Raw genomic sequence first — 16769 nt, 5'->3', positions numbered from 1 at the left:
ACTAAAGGAACGGGGCAATCAATGGCTCAACGGTAAGATGTTCGTTAACTAATTGTAAGACCCGGTTTCAGTTTCCGGGTACAGCAGAATATTACTTTAATACTTAAATAAAATAAAATAAATAATTTTACGTTTAACATGAAATCTCTTTCTATTTAAATATAAATCAATATTTATTACTCTATTAATTAGTAATATACGCTTCCGATAAAGCTGAGCTTATAATTTTCTTGGAATCTTAACATGTATCGGTGGTTCTGTGGTAGAACACCCGCCTATCATGCAGGAGGGCTCGGGTTCGAATCCCGCCCGATGCGATCGCGAAAAGATACTAAGACGATTACCGTAAACAATAGGTGGAAACCCTGCCATTGGAAGTTGAGAGGTTGAATAACACTCAGCGTTTGGTTTGTCCCAAAAGTCAATTCGAAGAAATAGGAGCTAAAACATATATAGTAAACGCACACACACTCAACACCCATAACCGCATTAGCACAAACGAAATACTATAGCCACACCTTTAACATACCGAATGAAAAAGTCCAATTTCCAATATCTCCAGGAAACCAATGACTGTATTAAGAGTCGTAGATATCCAAATGTCCACACCGAATGTATTAACAAGAAGCAAAAACTTTACCATCAATAAAACACAGAGAGCCACTTGACTAAACGCAAGCTCGAATTTCAATAAACGATAAATGAACGCCTTCGCTGTATTGCAACTATATTTAAGACGATTATAAAACCCATAAATAAAAAACAAAAAATAACAAAGTGGATCACCCACAGGTTTTACCCTTTAACACTCTTATCTCTGCTGACTGCGCTAAAAAAGATTTGACCTTAAAAATTTCTTACGTAAACAAGTTCACAAAAATAAAAAAAACAAAGTTCAATAAAAATATCCACAGATATTGTATTCATCCGTTTAGTAAAACAATCCGCCTTATCATTATGGTTCCTTTACTTTAACATTTTCCTTAAGGAAGTCAAAGGCTCGACTATGAACTATCCGCGTGGTAACAATGCGACCCGAGTTCAATTCTTGATCACGATCAACTTTTACATTAAAATACTTAATTATTTAATAAAATATAAGATGAATATAATTTATAAAAATTTAATTAAATATAAGATTATTATAATTTATAAATATTTAATTAAATATAAGATGAATATAATTTATAAATATTTATTTAAATATAGGTTGAATATAACTTATAAATATAATTTATAAATATTTAATTAAATGTTAATTGAATATAATTTATAAATATAATTTATAAATATTTAATTAAATATAAATTGAATATAATTTAAAAATATTTAATTAAATATAAGGTGAATAAAATTAATAAATATTTAATTAAATAAAGGATGAATATAATTTATAAATATTTAAATAAATATTAGATGAATATAATTTATAAATATTTAATAAAATATAAGATAAATATAATTTATAAATATTTAATTAAATATAAGATGAATATAATTTATAAATATAATTTATAAATATTTAATTAAATATAAGATGAATATAATTTATAAATACAATTTATAAATATTTAATTAAATATAAGATGAATATAATTTATAAATATAATTTATAAATATTTAATTCAATATAAGATGAATATAATTTATAAATATAATTTATAAATATTTAATTCAATATAAGATGAATATAATTTATAAATATAATTTATAAATATTTAATTAAATATAAGATGAATATAATGTATAAATATAATTTATAAATATTTAATTAAATATAAGATGAATATAATTTATAAATATAATTTATAAATATTTAATTAAATATAAGATAAATATAATTTATAAATATTTAATTAAATATAAGATCAATAAAATTTATAAATATAATTTATAAATATTTAATTAAATATAAGATTAATATAATTTATAAAAATTTAATTAATAATAAGATAAATATAATTTATAAATATAAGATTTATATAATTTATAAATATAAGATTAATATAATTTATAAATATAAGATGAATATAATTTATAAATATAAGATGAATATAATTTATAAATATAAGATGAATATAATTTAAAAATATTTAATTAAATATAGGATGAATATAATTTATAAATATTTAATTAAATATAAGATTAATATAATTTATAAATATTTAATTAAATATAAGATAAATATAATTTATAAATATTTAATTAAATATAAGATTAATATAATTAATAAATATTTAATTTAATATAAGATTAATATAATTTATAAATATTTAATTAAATATAAGATTAATATAATTAATAAATATTTAATTTAATATAAGATTAATATAATTTATAAATATTTAATTAAATATAAGATAAATATAATTTATAAATATTTAATTAAATATAAGATTAATATAATTAATAAATATTTAATTTAATATAAGATTAATATAATTTATAAATATTTAATTAAATATAAGATTAATATAATTAATAAATATTTAATTTAATATAAGATTAATATAATTTATAAATATTTAATTAAATATAAGATTAATATAATTTATAAATATTTGAAATGATATAGAATAAATTGTAGTACCTAATGTTATAACTTTGTAAAGGACATTCGCCAAAGCTGTTTTTAGAAAAACACCGTAACTTAACAAGCGTTGGGTGGTTAGAGTAAATCTCTTGCACGAGGCAGACCTGGGTTCGATTCCAAGCCGGCGCCAATAAATCGCAAATTGATACTAAGACGAATACCGTCCACAATTGGTGGAAACCCTGCCATTGGACGTTGAGAGGTTGCATAACACTTAGAACTCGGTCCGTCCCAAAGTCATTAAGAAGAGGCTAGAGAGAAAACGCCCGTACAAACACAACAAATTCAACACCTACAACCGTCATAACACGAACTCAACATCCCCAACCTACACATAAACATAACAATACCGAAATATCCAATCAAACTGAGTTAAAACTGTCGCGGCGGTGCGCGTTAACGAAAAGAAGACCATCCAAACCCAACCGCAAAATCAATCCGTGAACGCTCACCGTCACACGGTGGTTTCGCGAACCCTTAGAGAAAATGCGAACGCGTTCGCAGGACAGACACACAGATTGTGTGGTAAAAAGAGTGCCACGCCTCATGACCCCCGAAATGTTAAATACTGTATTTCAAAACGATGAATAGGGTGAAACGGTTCGGCACATTGGACAGTAAGGTTGCCATTGTCTTCGCCATTGTCTCCTCGATTTTTCAGCAGTGTTTATTGCATTAAACACCAGATTAACAAATTTCTGACTTTCATAAAGTTACACTACTCTCCCAATGGAATTCAAAAAAAGTTATTTGAGCTTGCCCAACCTTTTCAGTGAAAAATACTTCTATTTTTTCGCGCCAACGCTATTTGTACGTTTTCGGTGACGCTCTACAATTTTTTCATTGACAATTTTCTAATAGCACCTAGCGGTTAAAATTTATATTTTCAAAAAACGTGAAAATATTTTTCGATTTAGATGCAATTTTGGTAGAAAGTGTCCCCCGGCCACATATAATGTACAGTACAAATTTCAACTTTTTCAAAAACATAGTTTTTGAATCACTTTTTCGATATACGTTGTATCTAGAGTAAATTTAGTGAAGTGTCGGTGGCCTGATGCACGGCGTGGTATACAATAATTGTATTTAATAAACAGCCACTTTTTGACGTTAATCTTCGTGTCGAATAGAAACTTACTTTCCTCAATTACTCTTTTATAACCGCCTAAACACGTGGATTTGCTCGTAGATGGATTATCTAAGATCTTCATTGTTAGAAGGCCTCGTTATTTCTTTAATTTTATGTTTAGTTTATTATCAAAAAGAGTGACTTTCGCCTTCGGCTCTAACCCTCATTTATTTAAAAAGTCTAACATTCGACGTAGTTTATTTTTTTAAATTTAAACCAGCTGGTTTCAATTTAAACCCATGACCGTTTAACTGACTAGATCTTTTAAAATAGGATGTAAATAAACTATTTTTGTAACCCAGTCATAATAAAGAATCCTAGTTGATTAATAATTCTGATGAGCCAAATTCAATAAACTAAAATCGAAACAAATTTTAATATCCGATTTCTTCGAAGTTGAACATTCTGCAACCTAACCTTTTCGTCCAAACTGTTAAAAGCAATAAAGTGTTGATTGCACCATGGCCAACTTAACTATTCTGTCGTCACAATTAATTTCCTAGAGAGTGAAACGCGTATCGTTCACTATTGGAGATAACGTAGATGCTGCTCTAGGAAATCGAAGATTATAACTATCACTAAAGTTAGATTCCAATTGTTTAACAAGTTATTATTAGCGATAAACAAGCAGTTATAATACACTTAAACATCATAAGAATAACACCACATAAACAGCTTTCTATATAAAAACTCCGATAATATTTACAACAGCTCGGACACACGAACGGTCGGATTCGACTAACTCCGGGAGTAAACTTTGAAGTGTTAGTCGAAAGCTTAGTGAAGCCGGAGCAAGAGCGCAACGGGGATTATTCAGCTAACGAACAAAGATAATTTCGCTTAGCTGGATGGCAAGTAGCATCGAGATTATAGTTTAAGTCGAGTCCCAAGAAAATAATAAAGTTCTTAATTGGCTCTGCAGTCACTTTTCACTTTACTAATTCTCGGCAAGGGGCTTACCTTTCATTTCCCAATTGATGAATTGGTCATTCTCTTAATGAGATTAGGATGCGTCTAATGGTAATTTAGGAAATTCAATGCTAATGGGTAACACCGTAAATTACCTTCAACATTTGAGAAACGCTTTCAACATGCTCGAGACATTTTTAAATCCACTGATAAACCATTTTCAGTAAAGTTCAAGAAATAACAAGTTTTCTCGGGGTTACGGAAAGATGAAGAGATAACCACATGTGACCTTCATTTTAAGGTAGAAATACTTAAGAGATACTATGGCATAGCGTTTTATCCAAAGGGGTAGACTGAAGCAGCTATCGCTTTAAGCAGACAATTAGTAAACGACTCCGGCAAGAACAAAACTTGTGGGGCGGGACTCTCAGGCGTTAGGCCTACGGAGTACGAAGTCGACACATCCCTACACACATAGAGGATCTTAGGGTACGGTCAAATATGGAGCCAATTACTCCTCTCACATCCCGCGCGAGCTCCATGGATAAAAATAAACTGAACCTCGATAAGATTTTTTATGTTACAGCCGTTGTACACAATGGCGAATTAAACAATAGCTTAAGCTCATTGATTGTACAAGTTTTAAATAAGCTCGCATAAAAATATATTTCAACAAACCTATTGTAAGAAAACTGCCACCTTGGTGGAATATATGTAATACATTTTTGCCATGACTAAGTGTTAAAATTAATATTATGCTATATCGTAAATTCTTTATAACGTTTTAACTTTAACCAAGGTGGAATAAAACTTGCTTTTCCGACAAGTTAAATGCCAGTATAGTTTTAACTCGTCAAAACCTCGGTGAACACTAGCTGGTTAACACTGGTCTGGCTGGTTCTTGACAACCCTGTCCTTAATTCAAATAAATTCATAGCTAGAGCCAATCTTGGAAAAAATATTTCAAATTGAGTCACAAACATTTGACCAAAAATGACTAGAACAGAAGAAATAAACATTCCAGTTCTTTTTTCAGATTCAAATTCATTCCAGTGATCGTATCGTTGGAATCCCTTCTTAGGAAGGTCAGAACTTACTTTAACACGTTACGTATCAATAACGATGCTCATATTAAAAGAGGGGGGGTAGCCACTTTAGAAATCTGGTGTAGATACAGTAATAAATCGAAATAATTATTTCTGGAAATCTAGAAATCCCCAAGAAATTTAGGATATTTTAAAAATTCAGGAGGCATATTGGAAATTTATAGAAATAAATTAAAATATTTTCGATATTTCTTTAAATCTAGAAATATACGGAAATATTTTCTTTACTTCTGGAAACCGAGAAATCCAAAGAAATATAAGGAAATCTCGAGAAATATACAGAAATATTATTGATTTTTCTGGAAATCTGGAAATATTTGAAAGTATTTAAGGAATATCGGAAATATTTCGATCAGAAATCTGGTGTACAATTTTTTTTAAGTGACTACCCCTGCGGGTTGAGAAGTTTATCGACAATTACTTATTTTCGGAGTTTACGAATTTGTAGAGCTAATGTTTGTTGATTATCTGCTCTTTTTATCAGAATTCGTAAGAATAAATTCAACTGCGCTTTACAACTTTCAAATATATAAGATTGAAACCGATTATACGACAACCACATTTAATTAAATCATTATTTAAGATCCAATCTGCAGCTTTGATTTATGAGTTTTTGCGCAGATCATAACCGATAAAATTAAAATTAAAAATGAGGAAATACAAACATTGTTTGACAAATATTCATGTTTAAATTTTCAACACCGAAAAAATAAATTTAACGAATAGAATTTTCCACTTTCAATAGTTGCAATTGACCATATCATCATATTTTAATTCAATCATAATTTGATTCTTAGCTTGAGCTGATAAGCACTATTTTAAACAGAACATAACCGCTTTGATGAATAACATTGACAACACAAATCTTGAACACAAAATCAAACAAGCGCATTTCACTCAACCCTATATTACGGATGGCAGCCACATCTTCAGCTGTTTGGACGGACAGGGAGAGAACAACCGAGTGCTGATGCCCCAGGAAGCTCTGGGCACTAACATTTCAACCATTCTTCTAGTGGCCTTCTTGAGCATCTCCCTTTTGACAGCCGCGGCATTCGGTGCAAGAAGAACATCCCGCCGAAGAGGAGGACACGAGACCATCGCGAAGAGGATCTGGGACAGCTGCTTCTTCTACTTCTCGCATCTCGTTGCAAACTGTTAAAAACAAGCATTTTTGTCAATTACAATTTTATGGAAATAACTACCTTTTAATATATCTGTTAACAGCACTTGACTACAATGGGCGACAACCGGCACTCAGATTCCTCCTCAGCGGCTGGTTGTTGGGGGCCGGGCTCCTCCTGAACCGCTTCTACCTTTGCAACATGAAGGGAGAGCTAGTCACGGCCAAAGTAGATTACATCGACAACTTCCCTCAATTACTCGCTAGAACTGACATAAAACATATCTACGTGCTTTTTGATGTATGGTAATGTATTCGCTATAAGAACCACAACATTACTCATTTTACAATGTTTTGACAGGAAGATTTTAGATTCCCGGAAAAGTCTGTAATAAATCTCAACCTTGAATCACCTGGAAAAGGGCGTAATCCTCTGAGCAGTCAAGCGGTCTTTTTCATCGGAGCTTTAAATTTCAACTACATTTATGGACTGCAACAGGCTCAGATTAAACGGTGCTGGAATATTTACCAAAGCAAAAGGCGTTACAGGGCTTATTCAAGTTACGTGGTTCTCTCTCGAAGTTTGCCGGCATGGCTAAAAGAGGCTGTCGATTATCGGTGAGTATGATCTGTGGCTGGTGAGCTTAATAGAAATCCAGTGTGAGGTTGTTTTGAAAACATTTTCTACTCAGATATATCGATTAACGGGTATATAACTATATTACCTAAGGTACCACAATAAAAACACTGCTCTACGCTGTAACTCTCTTAACTTAATTTAAGTAAAATAAATCAAGGTTTGATTTCGAATTCATATTTCAAACCAGCAGTAAATATAAAATAAGAATAAATTTATTTTGCTGCTTTTTAACCAAAATGTCAATATTTGGGGTTCTGAAAAAGTTAATAATGAATCAATAGTCTAGTAAATTGGTTGATGTGGGTGTCTAATTTTATTTACTAGTAGCCAAATTAAAGTTTTGAGTAGAAAACCTAGATATTTTAGTATATAGATGAAACTAAAGCTCTCTTTAAAATAAACAAGCTTTAGACAGGGGGGGGGGATATAAAGTAAATGATGGCAAACGTTATTGTTAAAATAAGCAATCATTCTCAAGCACGTATTGATAAAATAATTTATCTTCAATCTTTGGTTTATTTGTAAGTTGAGTCGTATGATGAAGCATTTCATCCCTCAGATCGAGCGAATTAATTCTTAACTTAACAAAAATCACAAAACTATATATGAATCAAACTCAAAATGCACGGAATTTAAATTTTGCAAGAAGTTCTTTTATCACTTTTAAATTAAGAAATATTGCTTGGCTTCCTTCATCCCACTCTTAAAAGGCGCGTGCACATGAGAAGCGACGCGAAAATAGAGAAAAATCCTAATTTCGTACACGCTGGGCTTGCTCATGCGCGAACTTGATTATTGAATCAGCGCATGCGTGCGCGCCTGAAATTCGCAGTTTTATGTGTGCAGCGGCCTTAAACTACTCCTACGTTATACATTGACCACGAAAGTTTTGGTTTCAGAGTGACGCGATATGTGGAGACAAAACAGAATGAGCCTTTTGATATACAGGATAAATTTTTAAACCGTAGATGGCAGCATCATGATTACTCTCGAATCCCTCCCAAAGTGACGACTCTCCACTTTCTGGGGCCCATTCTGAAAGCGTGGTTCGTTGGCGTTCTTCTTTCTGTGGCGTCTTTTACCATCGAGTTCGCCTATGCGCTAATCGGCAACCGGACGTCACAACGGAACAGAAAAAACAAACTATAAACCAGGTTCCAGCTTTTGTACTTTAAAATGTTCAATTGCGTGTTTCATTGAAAAATCGCCGGCGAGCGTTGTGTGGATTTACGTCACTCGTATTTTCATCGGAAACTACAATGTATATTTAGTTACTGAAATGGCTTTTAGTTGGTTACGAGTGTAGAGACCCACCCTGGGATCTGTGCATGAGGATATTTGTGAAATAACCAAAACACTTCAGCTGGGCAATTCTAAAGGAATAATTATTTGAGTTTTTTTTTAAATATATCCTAGTTCATGTCCTATTTTAATTATTAAAAAAAACCCAAAACAATAACTTTTTTACTCTTAGTTTGTTAGATGCATTTAAATTTTAATTTATAATTTAATTCTTAAATTATCAAACATTTCGGTATAAAAGCTTGAAATTTTTTATATTTTTATAGAGGGTAAAATTGTTTAATAAATGAACCACATTGATATTAATAATATATGAGAGCGTAAACATATTTAAAACATTTTGTGCGATATAAATAAATTGAAATTTTAAATTATTTAAAATAACTTTTTAAATCAAAATGTAATTTTGTTATAAAAATTAATAATTACCATGACTTTATAAACGGAAATAATTACTTTCGTAATTTGTACAAAATTTGGTAATTGAAAAAATTCCAAAATGGGACCTTTCAATCGGCTCATTTGACGTGGAGCCTGTTAACAGCCAATCTTGTTCACCGTGAATAATATTATCTCAGACGCTTTGCTTAAATCTTTACACACCTGGTGAAATAGCACACACTTTTTTAACTCTCAAAGATAAACTATAAATTTTTTTAACCTTACTTAGTAACTTCTTTCGGTAAATTTACATTTGTATTTGTTTTGAAGGGAGGAAATTAAAATTTCAAAATATTAATTTACTTTTTTTTAGATTTATCCCATTCATAATTCACTAGGTTTAAAATTAAATAATGTTTTACAATAATTTCAATTAAAACTAGGGATGTGTTAGTTCTCGACCATCATCGGGTACCCGACCTCTTTTGGGGTCAAGTACTCGAACTCGAATAATATATTTTCAAATACTTATCGATTATATGAATTTCTAAATCAGGTACTCGACTTCCCGAATAAGGCTAGCGGCAAACTCGTCACCTTACTTCTCTGAGGTATTTTTCAAACATTTGGGGGGTTGTGGTAAAATATGGGACTGAAAGAGACTAAAAGCGCTTCAATTGATCTTGAGAATCCGAAGACCTCAGTGCGTCTGAGCCGCACATTTCTAGAATTTTCGAAAGTTTTGGTTTTTGTTTTGAGCTTCGCTTTTATTAGGAAGGCAGCTATTCGCGACGGCTCTAGCCTTGGACGTTCGGTTACGGCTAAATTCTGATTATTGGTAATATCTGCGAAGTTAACCGAGTATGCGATCAGGGAGGCAGCGTTGTAAAGAGAAATTAAACGTATCCTATCGAACCTAACTCGTCTATATTTTATGTTTTCAAATTATTCTACGTTACTTAATGCTTATATATTACGAAGTAAGCACCCCAATATAAACATTTAATATTAACTCACCTAATATATAAAAATCCGGGTACTTAAGTACCGGGGACCAGTGTTCCAGGGACGTTATGGCGTTATATAAATATTGCGAAATGATTTGTCGGCTATTACAATGACAATTCTTCTTCGTTCATGTTTTTGATAATGAATTATTGTTAATTCAATCTATAAATATTAGTAGTAAGATTTTACCATTTCAAGAACAGTTGGAGCTGTTGGAGACGTTGGAGCCCATTGGAGCCGTTGGAGCCTGGTTTTTTAGCTCACCTAGGCGAGGGTGATATAGATAAAGTTTATCGGTACTTATAGGACAGAGAACTGAACTTTGACCTAGATGAGGCTGATTTAAGAATACGCTTATCGGTACTTAGAGGACAGAGAACTTACGCAATGGAGTATAATTACTCTAAAAGAAGTCATGTGAGGTTTGGCGAAACGATTGTTTACGTCAATTCATATGAGGATAGGGTTAATGTTGTATTTCGACAGTCTTGTTTGTTTACACAGCGAATCATATGCGTATTCGCACCTATACTGAAACACTGGTTTTCCCCATACATTCTAGTTTGTAAACCTTTTCGACACGTGACTGGTATTTCCAAATAAGCGCTGTGAAACGTACCCGTTGAGTTGACATCATAAGGTCAAACTGCAACTGAATGTATCAAAGGTCGATATATTCACGGTATAAAAGCCACTGAAACCCAAAGATAAGCATATTTTATCGAAGCTTTCTCTGCAACCACAACTGGACGCTGATTTATAAGGACATTAATAATGTTAGTACTATATATGCTTTAAACTTAGTGTTGTTCGTGATTGCTATTAAGCCTTGGTAATTTTTTGTTTTTAAACTTAAACTCGGGTTTACTCTACAGGGACAACACAAATATTTTCGAAATCTCATCGAGCAGGTCAGTCATCGTCACTCCAGCCTGGAAAGTTAGACTAGGATTTACAGACGGAACTTCCAGTATCGTTCTGAGCGAGGATGAGTACTACCAACTCTATCGTATGAAGGACGAAATCACTCTGTATTTTTAAACCGACGATGCCGTCCCCATTTCATTATTCTTCGAAGGGTCGACTCATATACGCCTGGAAGTCAAAACCTACCAACACCGCAAGACGTTAAATATTCGCGAAATTAGACCGGCAACAACAAAAACTAGGGAATGTTATTTCCTACAAAAAATGGGTTTGCCATTGGATCTGTTTTGTGGGAAAGCCTTTTGGAAAAACCCGATCAGGTCGTGATATTGCTAAACGAGAGTAAACGTGTTTACCAAGCGATTAAGGAGACTTGTTCAACAGCTCACCACGCATATTAAAAATTCGTGTAATGGGTGTCGTTTAGATCATCCTTCGCAATAACAACATGAATGTCTCTTACACGATTGTAAGGAACGTGTGGACATGAACATTTCAAGTGCCATCAGTAATTTCAATATCGAGTCCAAAACGGAAGTGTTCAATAATTCAACATTTTTAAGTTTTGAATTATATTAATTTTATATTTAATGAAATATTTATAAATTATATTAATCTCATATTTAATGAAATATTTATAAATTATATTAATCTTATATTTAAAGAAATATTTATAAATTATATTAATCTTATATTTATAAATTATATTAATCTTATATTTAATGAAATATTTATAAATTATATTAATCTTATATTTAATTAAATATTAATAAATTATATTAATATTATATTTATAAATTATATTAATATTATATTTATAAATTATATTAATATTATATTTATAAATTATATTAATATTATATTTATAAATTATATTAATATTATATTTATAAATTATATTAATATTATATTTATAAATTATATTAATATTATATTTATAAATTATATTAATATTATATTTATAAATTATATTAATCTTATATTTATAAATTATATTAATCTTAAATTTATAAATTATATTAATCTTATATTTAATTAAATTTTTATAAATTATATTAATCTTATATTTAATTAAATATTTATAAATTATATTTATAAATTTTATTGATCTTATATTTAATTAAATATTTATAAATTATATTTATCTTATATTTAATTAAATATTTATAAATTATATTCATCTTATATTTAATTAAATATTTATAAATTATATTTATAAATTATATTCATCTTATATTTAATTAAATATTTATAAATTATATTAATATTATATTTATAAATTATATTAATATTATATTTAATTATTTTACTTTATTTGATCCTGCTCAGGAATTGAACTCGGGTCGCATCGTTACAATGCAGATAGTTTACCGCCGAGCCATTGACTTCCTTTAGATATATAAAAAGTAAAGAAACCATTATGATAAGGCGGGTTTTTTACTTTTTAATAACGCTTAGAAAAAGGATAATTAGTCAAAACTCCCGCGGAAACTATATAAAAGTAATAATATAGCGCCACCGTGTGTAGAACTATCAATCAAACCGCGTAAAAAATATAATCTCTTCAACTTTTCGAACTGTAATCAAATCTTGACGGGTCTAAAAAACATGAAATAAACGTTTATAAAGCCGTTGCCGTCAATCTGGAGATTTGTCTTTCTTAGTTCTTGGCGGTCAGACGAACTACTACAGGACGGGGTCCTGGTGTTGGTCAAAAGTTATGAGGTAACTTTGCGGTTTTAATTAGTATGTTCGGTCTTCGGTCAAGAAAAGAGTTAAATTGTGTTTCGCGTTTGGAACGTGAGCGAATGGACTTAAGTGTATGAACAGTGCGTGTTTAAGACTGAAAGTGTTAAAGATATTGTGAACTAACTCAAGTCAGCTGTAAGATAAAATTGATTGTTTTGTTTTTTTGAATTTGAATCACCTAATTATACCTTTGAAATTATCAACTCAACTTGTGAGGCTAATTAAGTAGATTGGAAGATATAAGTAGCGAACAGCTCTCAGCTGTTAATTAAGACAAGAGTTTATAGTAAGGTAGTTTGAATTTAGTTAAAATTACTCAGTATAATTTATGATATTTACTTAAGTGTAAGTGTGTTTTGGTGTATGTTTCAATCACGATGAACTAAGACAAATCTAGTCTTGGACACTTAAGTACCAGTTCTGCCCAATTACGTAGGAGGGATATATATTGTCGGGTTATTGAAGAAAGTTAAATCTAGAACGTTCCGTAGACTGTTCTGAATAAAAAAAAACAATTATAATTTTGCATAATTCTTGTTGCCATTTTATTTCTAATCACTCGCCCACAACATTACAGTTCTGGCAATCCCGAAACAACTAAATTTGCGATATAACGGCGACGGGAAATTATTCTCGTAAATTTATCACGCGGCCTTGGGGAATATTATTTTAACAAAATTTCGATAAACTATCGTTTAATTAAAATCGGCCCGATGCCGTAAATTTTATAAACCAAAAAGCGAACGGTCGTTATAATACCCTCTTTAGCTATTTCTTTCATTAAAATTTGCTTTGTATTATATTCAACTGACAAACTTGTACTGTAAAAAGGGTTTAATTCAATTGTGCATTGTTATAGTACGTCTAACTCACTGTTGTAACTACTTAACTTATGATATTCTGAATAAATTTAAATTGGTCGTTTCGTCTCAATTATTATAATTATAATTAAATTTTATACCGGGCGGGATAGAACTGGGATAACATTTTTAACAAATAACTCTTAATTGCGGAGATTTATCTTTAAGGGTTATCTCGATAAATTAATACCACTAGGTACAATTCTTCCGAGGAGAGGTATATTTTGGCTTGTCAACTTGTTTCAAATGAATATTCGGCCGTATTCTGCATGACCCCGCAAGTAAGAAGGGAAACGCTTTCTTGCTTCGGTGCTATCATTTGACGAGAGCTCACTGATTTCCCTCTTCTTTTCCCTCTTGCTTGGCCAATTGAAGGCCTGGTAAGACGTCAGGATGTTAGTGACGATAATAGTGGTAACGCAGTTTCTGGAAGTAACGTTAAAAGTCCACCTATTAAAAAATTAACGGCATGGTGCCATCTAGGTTTACCTTTTTTAGTAATAGGACAGTGTCATCTACTGTGTATTTTTGAAAATAAATGGCTTAACGCCATCTACTTACAAAGAAATAAATAAATAGCCCTAAAATAAAACGGTTTAATGCCATCTACTTCCAAAGAAATAAATGAATAGACCTAAAATATTGCCATCTACTGTGATTTTTGGAAGCGATTAAGCAGGAATCCATAACGCTACTTGGAATGAATAACGGCTTCGATTCCTCGCCGTTGTGGCGGAACATAGTAGGCGGAGCTTATAAGCCTTTGTTTGTCACTGAATTAGACATCATTTAAGGCGGTATAAGCGGTTTCAACCCCTCCCACAATGTTCCGCCACGAAATACCACAGGGGATATGGGGAGATACTCATTCCAAATAGCGTTATGGATTCCTGGATTAATTAATAGCCCTGAAATAACCTTGAGTTTCAATTAATAATCTTCACTATTTAAAAATTAATAATAATTCAAAATATTAAAATTCAAATAGTCAATAGCAGTTTTATTACATAGAGCTTCAGTCTACAAATAATGGAAATAAATTTGCATAAAAGTATAGCCAACTTTCAATTCTTGGTTGGACGGCAAAAACCGGCAAAAACAGAAGTTTAACCCCATGGTAGATTTAAGTCATTTAAATTATCCAATTAAATCTTTATCTACAACAAACAAAATGTTACAAATGTGAATTTAACAATTAATATAAGTATTTTAGTATTTTCTTACAGTATTATTTGAAAGTTGTTGTACAATACATTTTGGTGAAATAAATTTGGATTCATTTTGGTTGTGATTCTTGTAGTTAAAACAATAACCAATTTTGTAAACAATTGTCATAAGCGTTTATTAAATATTTAATTAAGCCTTATTGTTACGGTCAGGTAGGTCCTCCATATTCTGTGGAGGAGGTGGAAGCTTTCATTTCACAGCTGGAGCAACCAAAATATGAAAGGCTTCGGCTTCACAAAGGAGGTGCTCTTAACACCGAGCAACATAATCAATGGACCGAAATTACACTCGCCGTTAATATGATTGGACATAATAACCGTTCCACAGCCGATTTGAGGAAAAAATGGAACAATCTCAAGAGTGGGGCCAGAAATAAAGCTACGGCAATAAAAAGTACATTATTGAGAACAGGGGCTGTTCATAAATTACGTAACTTAGAAAAACCACTTTTTGGACTTCCCCCCTCCCCGTCGTAACAAAAAGTAACAATTTTTGAAAGACCCCTCTTCTTAAATTACGTAACAAATATCAACCCCCCTTATATTATTATAGTACGAAACAACTAATATGCTGGTAATAAAGTACAATAAGACCAGTTACTAAATTTTATTGTTTGTAATTTACATTTGAAATTACATCTGTATTTTTATGCAACACTTTATACCCATGGGTTTGCTAAGTGAGTATCCATAGCTACAACAGGTAGATTGCGTGGTGGTATGTCTTCCGAGGGAATCTCAATACCGCTGGTATCTAGATCTTCTTCATTCCTCCATTCGATACTTTCGCTTTCTTCAAAAGCAATTACAGCCAGAAGTTCTTTGGACTTTCGCGCAGCTACTCGAACCGTTCTTGCACGTTTGGGTGCAAATTTCGAAGATTTGACTTTTTTTTAATGAATTTGGAAGTGACGACTCTATCCTTTCTAAGCGTGAGAAAATAATCGAAACTCTAGATACAGACTAATCGTTCTCGCACCTTTGTCCATCGCGAGCGTGGGAAAATAGGCGAAACTGTAGATCAAGGTCTGAAAGTTATGAAAATTTTATTTTACGATATTAAAAATAAGATGTGTTACGTAACATTTTAGTTAACCCTCCCCCCCCACGCAACAATTCGTAACGCTTGCACAAACCCCTCCTCCCCCCCTACTGCGTTACGTAATTTGTGAACAGCCCCACGGGTGGTGGTTCATCTTCGGATGTCCCCATGCTGACCCCTTTAGAACAAAGGATTGTGGGGATTATTTCAGAAGTCTCCTACACAGGAGTTCCAGGTGGCATTGGCACCTCATCAGGGGCCAGATTAGAACCATCTGTAAATATGTAAGTAAGAGTACACAATTGGTAGTCGATTTAAAATTCACCCTTTACAGCTCAAACATTGACAATCCAACTACTTCAGGAGAACGAAGTTTTGAAATAGGTGAAGCTTCGGTCGTAGGGTAATGATTTGATTATTAAGGGGGAAGTAAGTGATTTTATCAAAATATTACGCTTGGGACTTCCATAGATTTTTCAAATCTATTAAAGATAGAAAGTCAAAATTTGGTGCATAATATCTTGAAAATTTGGGCTACAGCCTGATTTAATTTGAGGGTCAAGCATACTTCCATTAATTAATTAAAAATACTTTATTGAAGGGTAGTTTTTAAAACGTAATTCCATCGATTTTTCAATTCTAGTGGATCGATTTTTACAATTTAAACTGCAAACGACGCGTTGAATACATAGCTACAGCTGGATTTAAATTCGTAAATCCTTCTTTAACCGTTGTTTTAAAAATAAATAAAAACATTTTTGGTCAGTGATTCGA

The 16769-nt window shown here is 31.5% G+C and overlaps 1 non-coding gene across 1 annotated transcript; it reads left to right on the top strand.

Annotated features, from left to right (window-relative positions):
* Positions 1 to 245: 245 nt before the first annotated feature.
* On the top strand, positions 246 to 317 carry TRNAD-AUC (transfer RNA aspartic acid (anticodon AUC)). Its single transcript has one exon. It is a non-coding gene; the product is annotated as a tRNA-Asp (tRNA).
* The last annotated feature ends 16452 nt before the right edge of the window (positions 318 to 16769 follow it).

Source organism: Leiobunum rupestre, chromosome 1, assembly GCF_980474605.1.
Source record: "Leiobunum rupestre chromosome 1, qqLeiRupe1.1.hap1, whole genome shotgun sequence".
NCBI lineage: Eukaryota > Metazoa > Arthropoda > Arachnida > Opiliones > Sclerosomatidae > Leiobunum > Leiobunum rupestre.
This window is presented reverse-complemented; position numbering and strand designations above follow the sequence as displayed.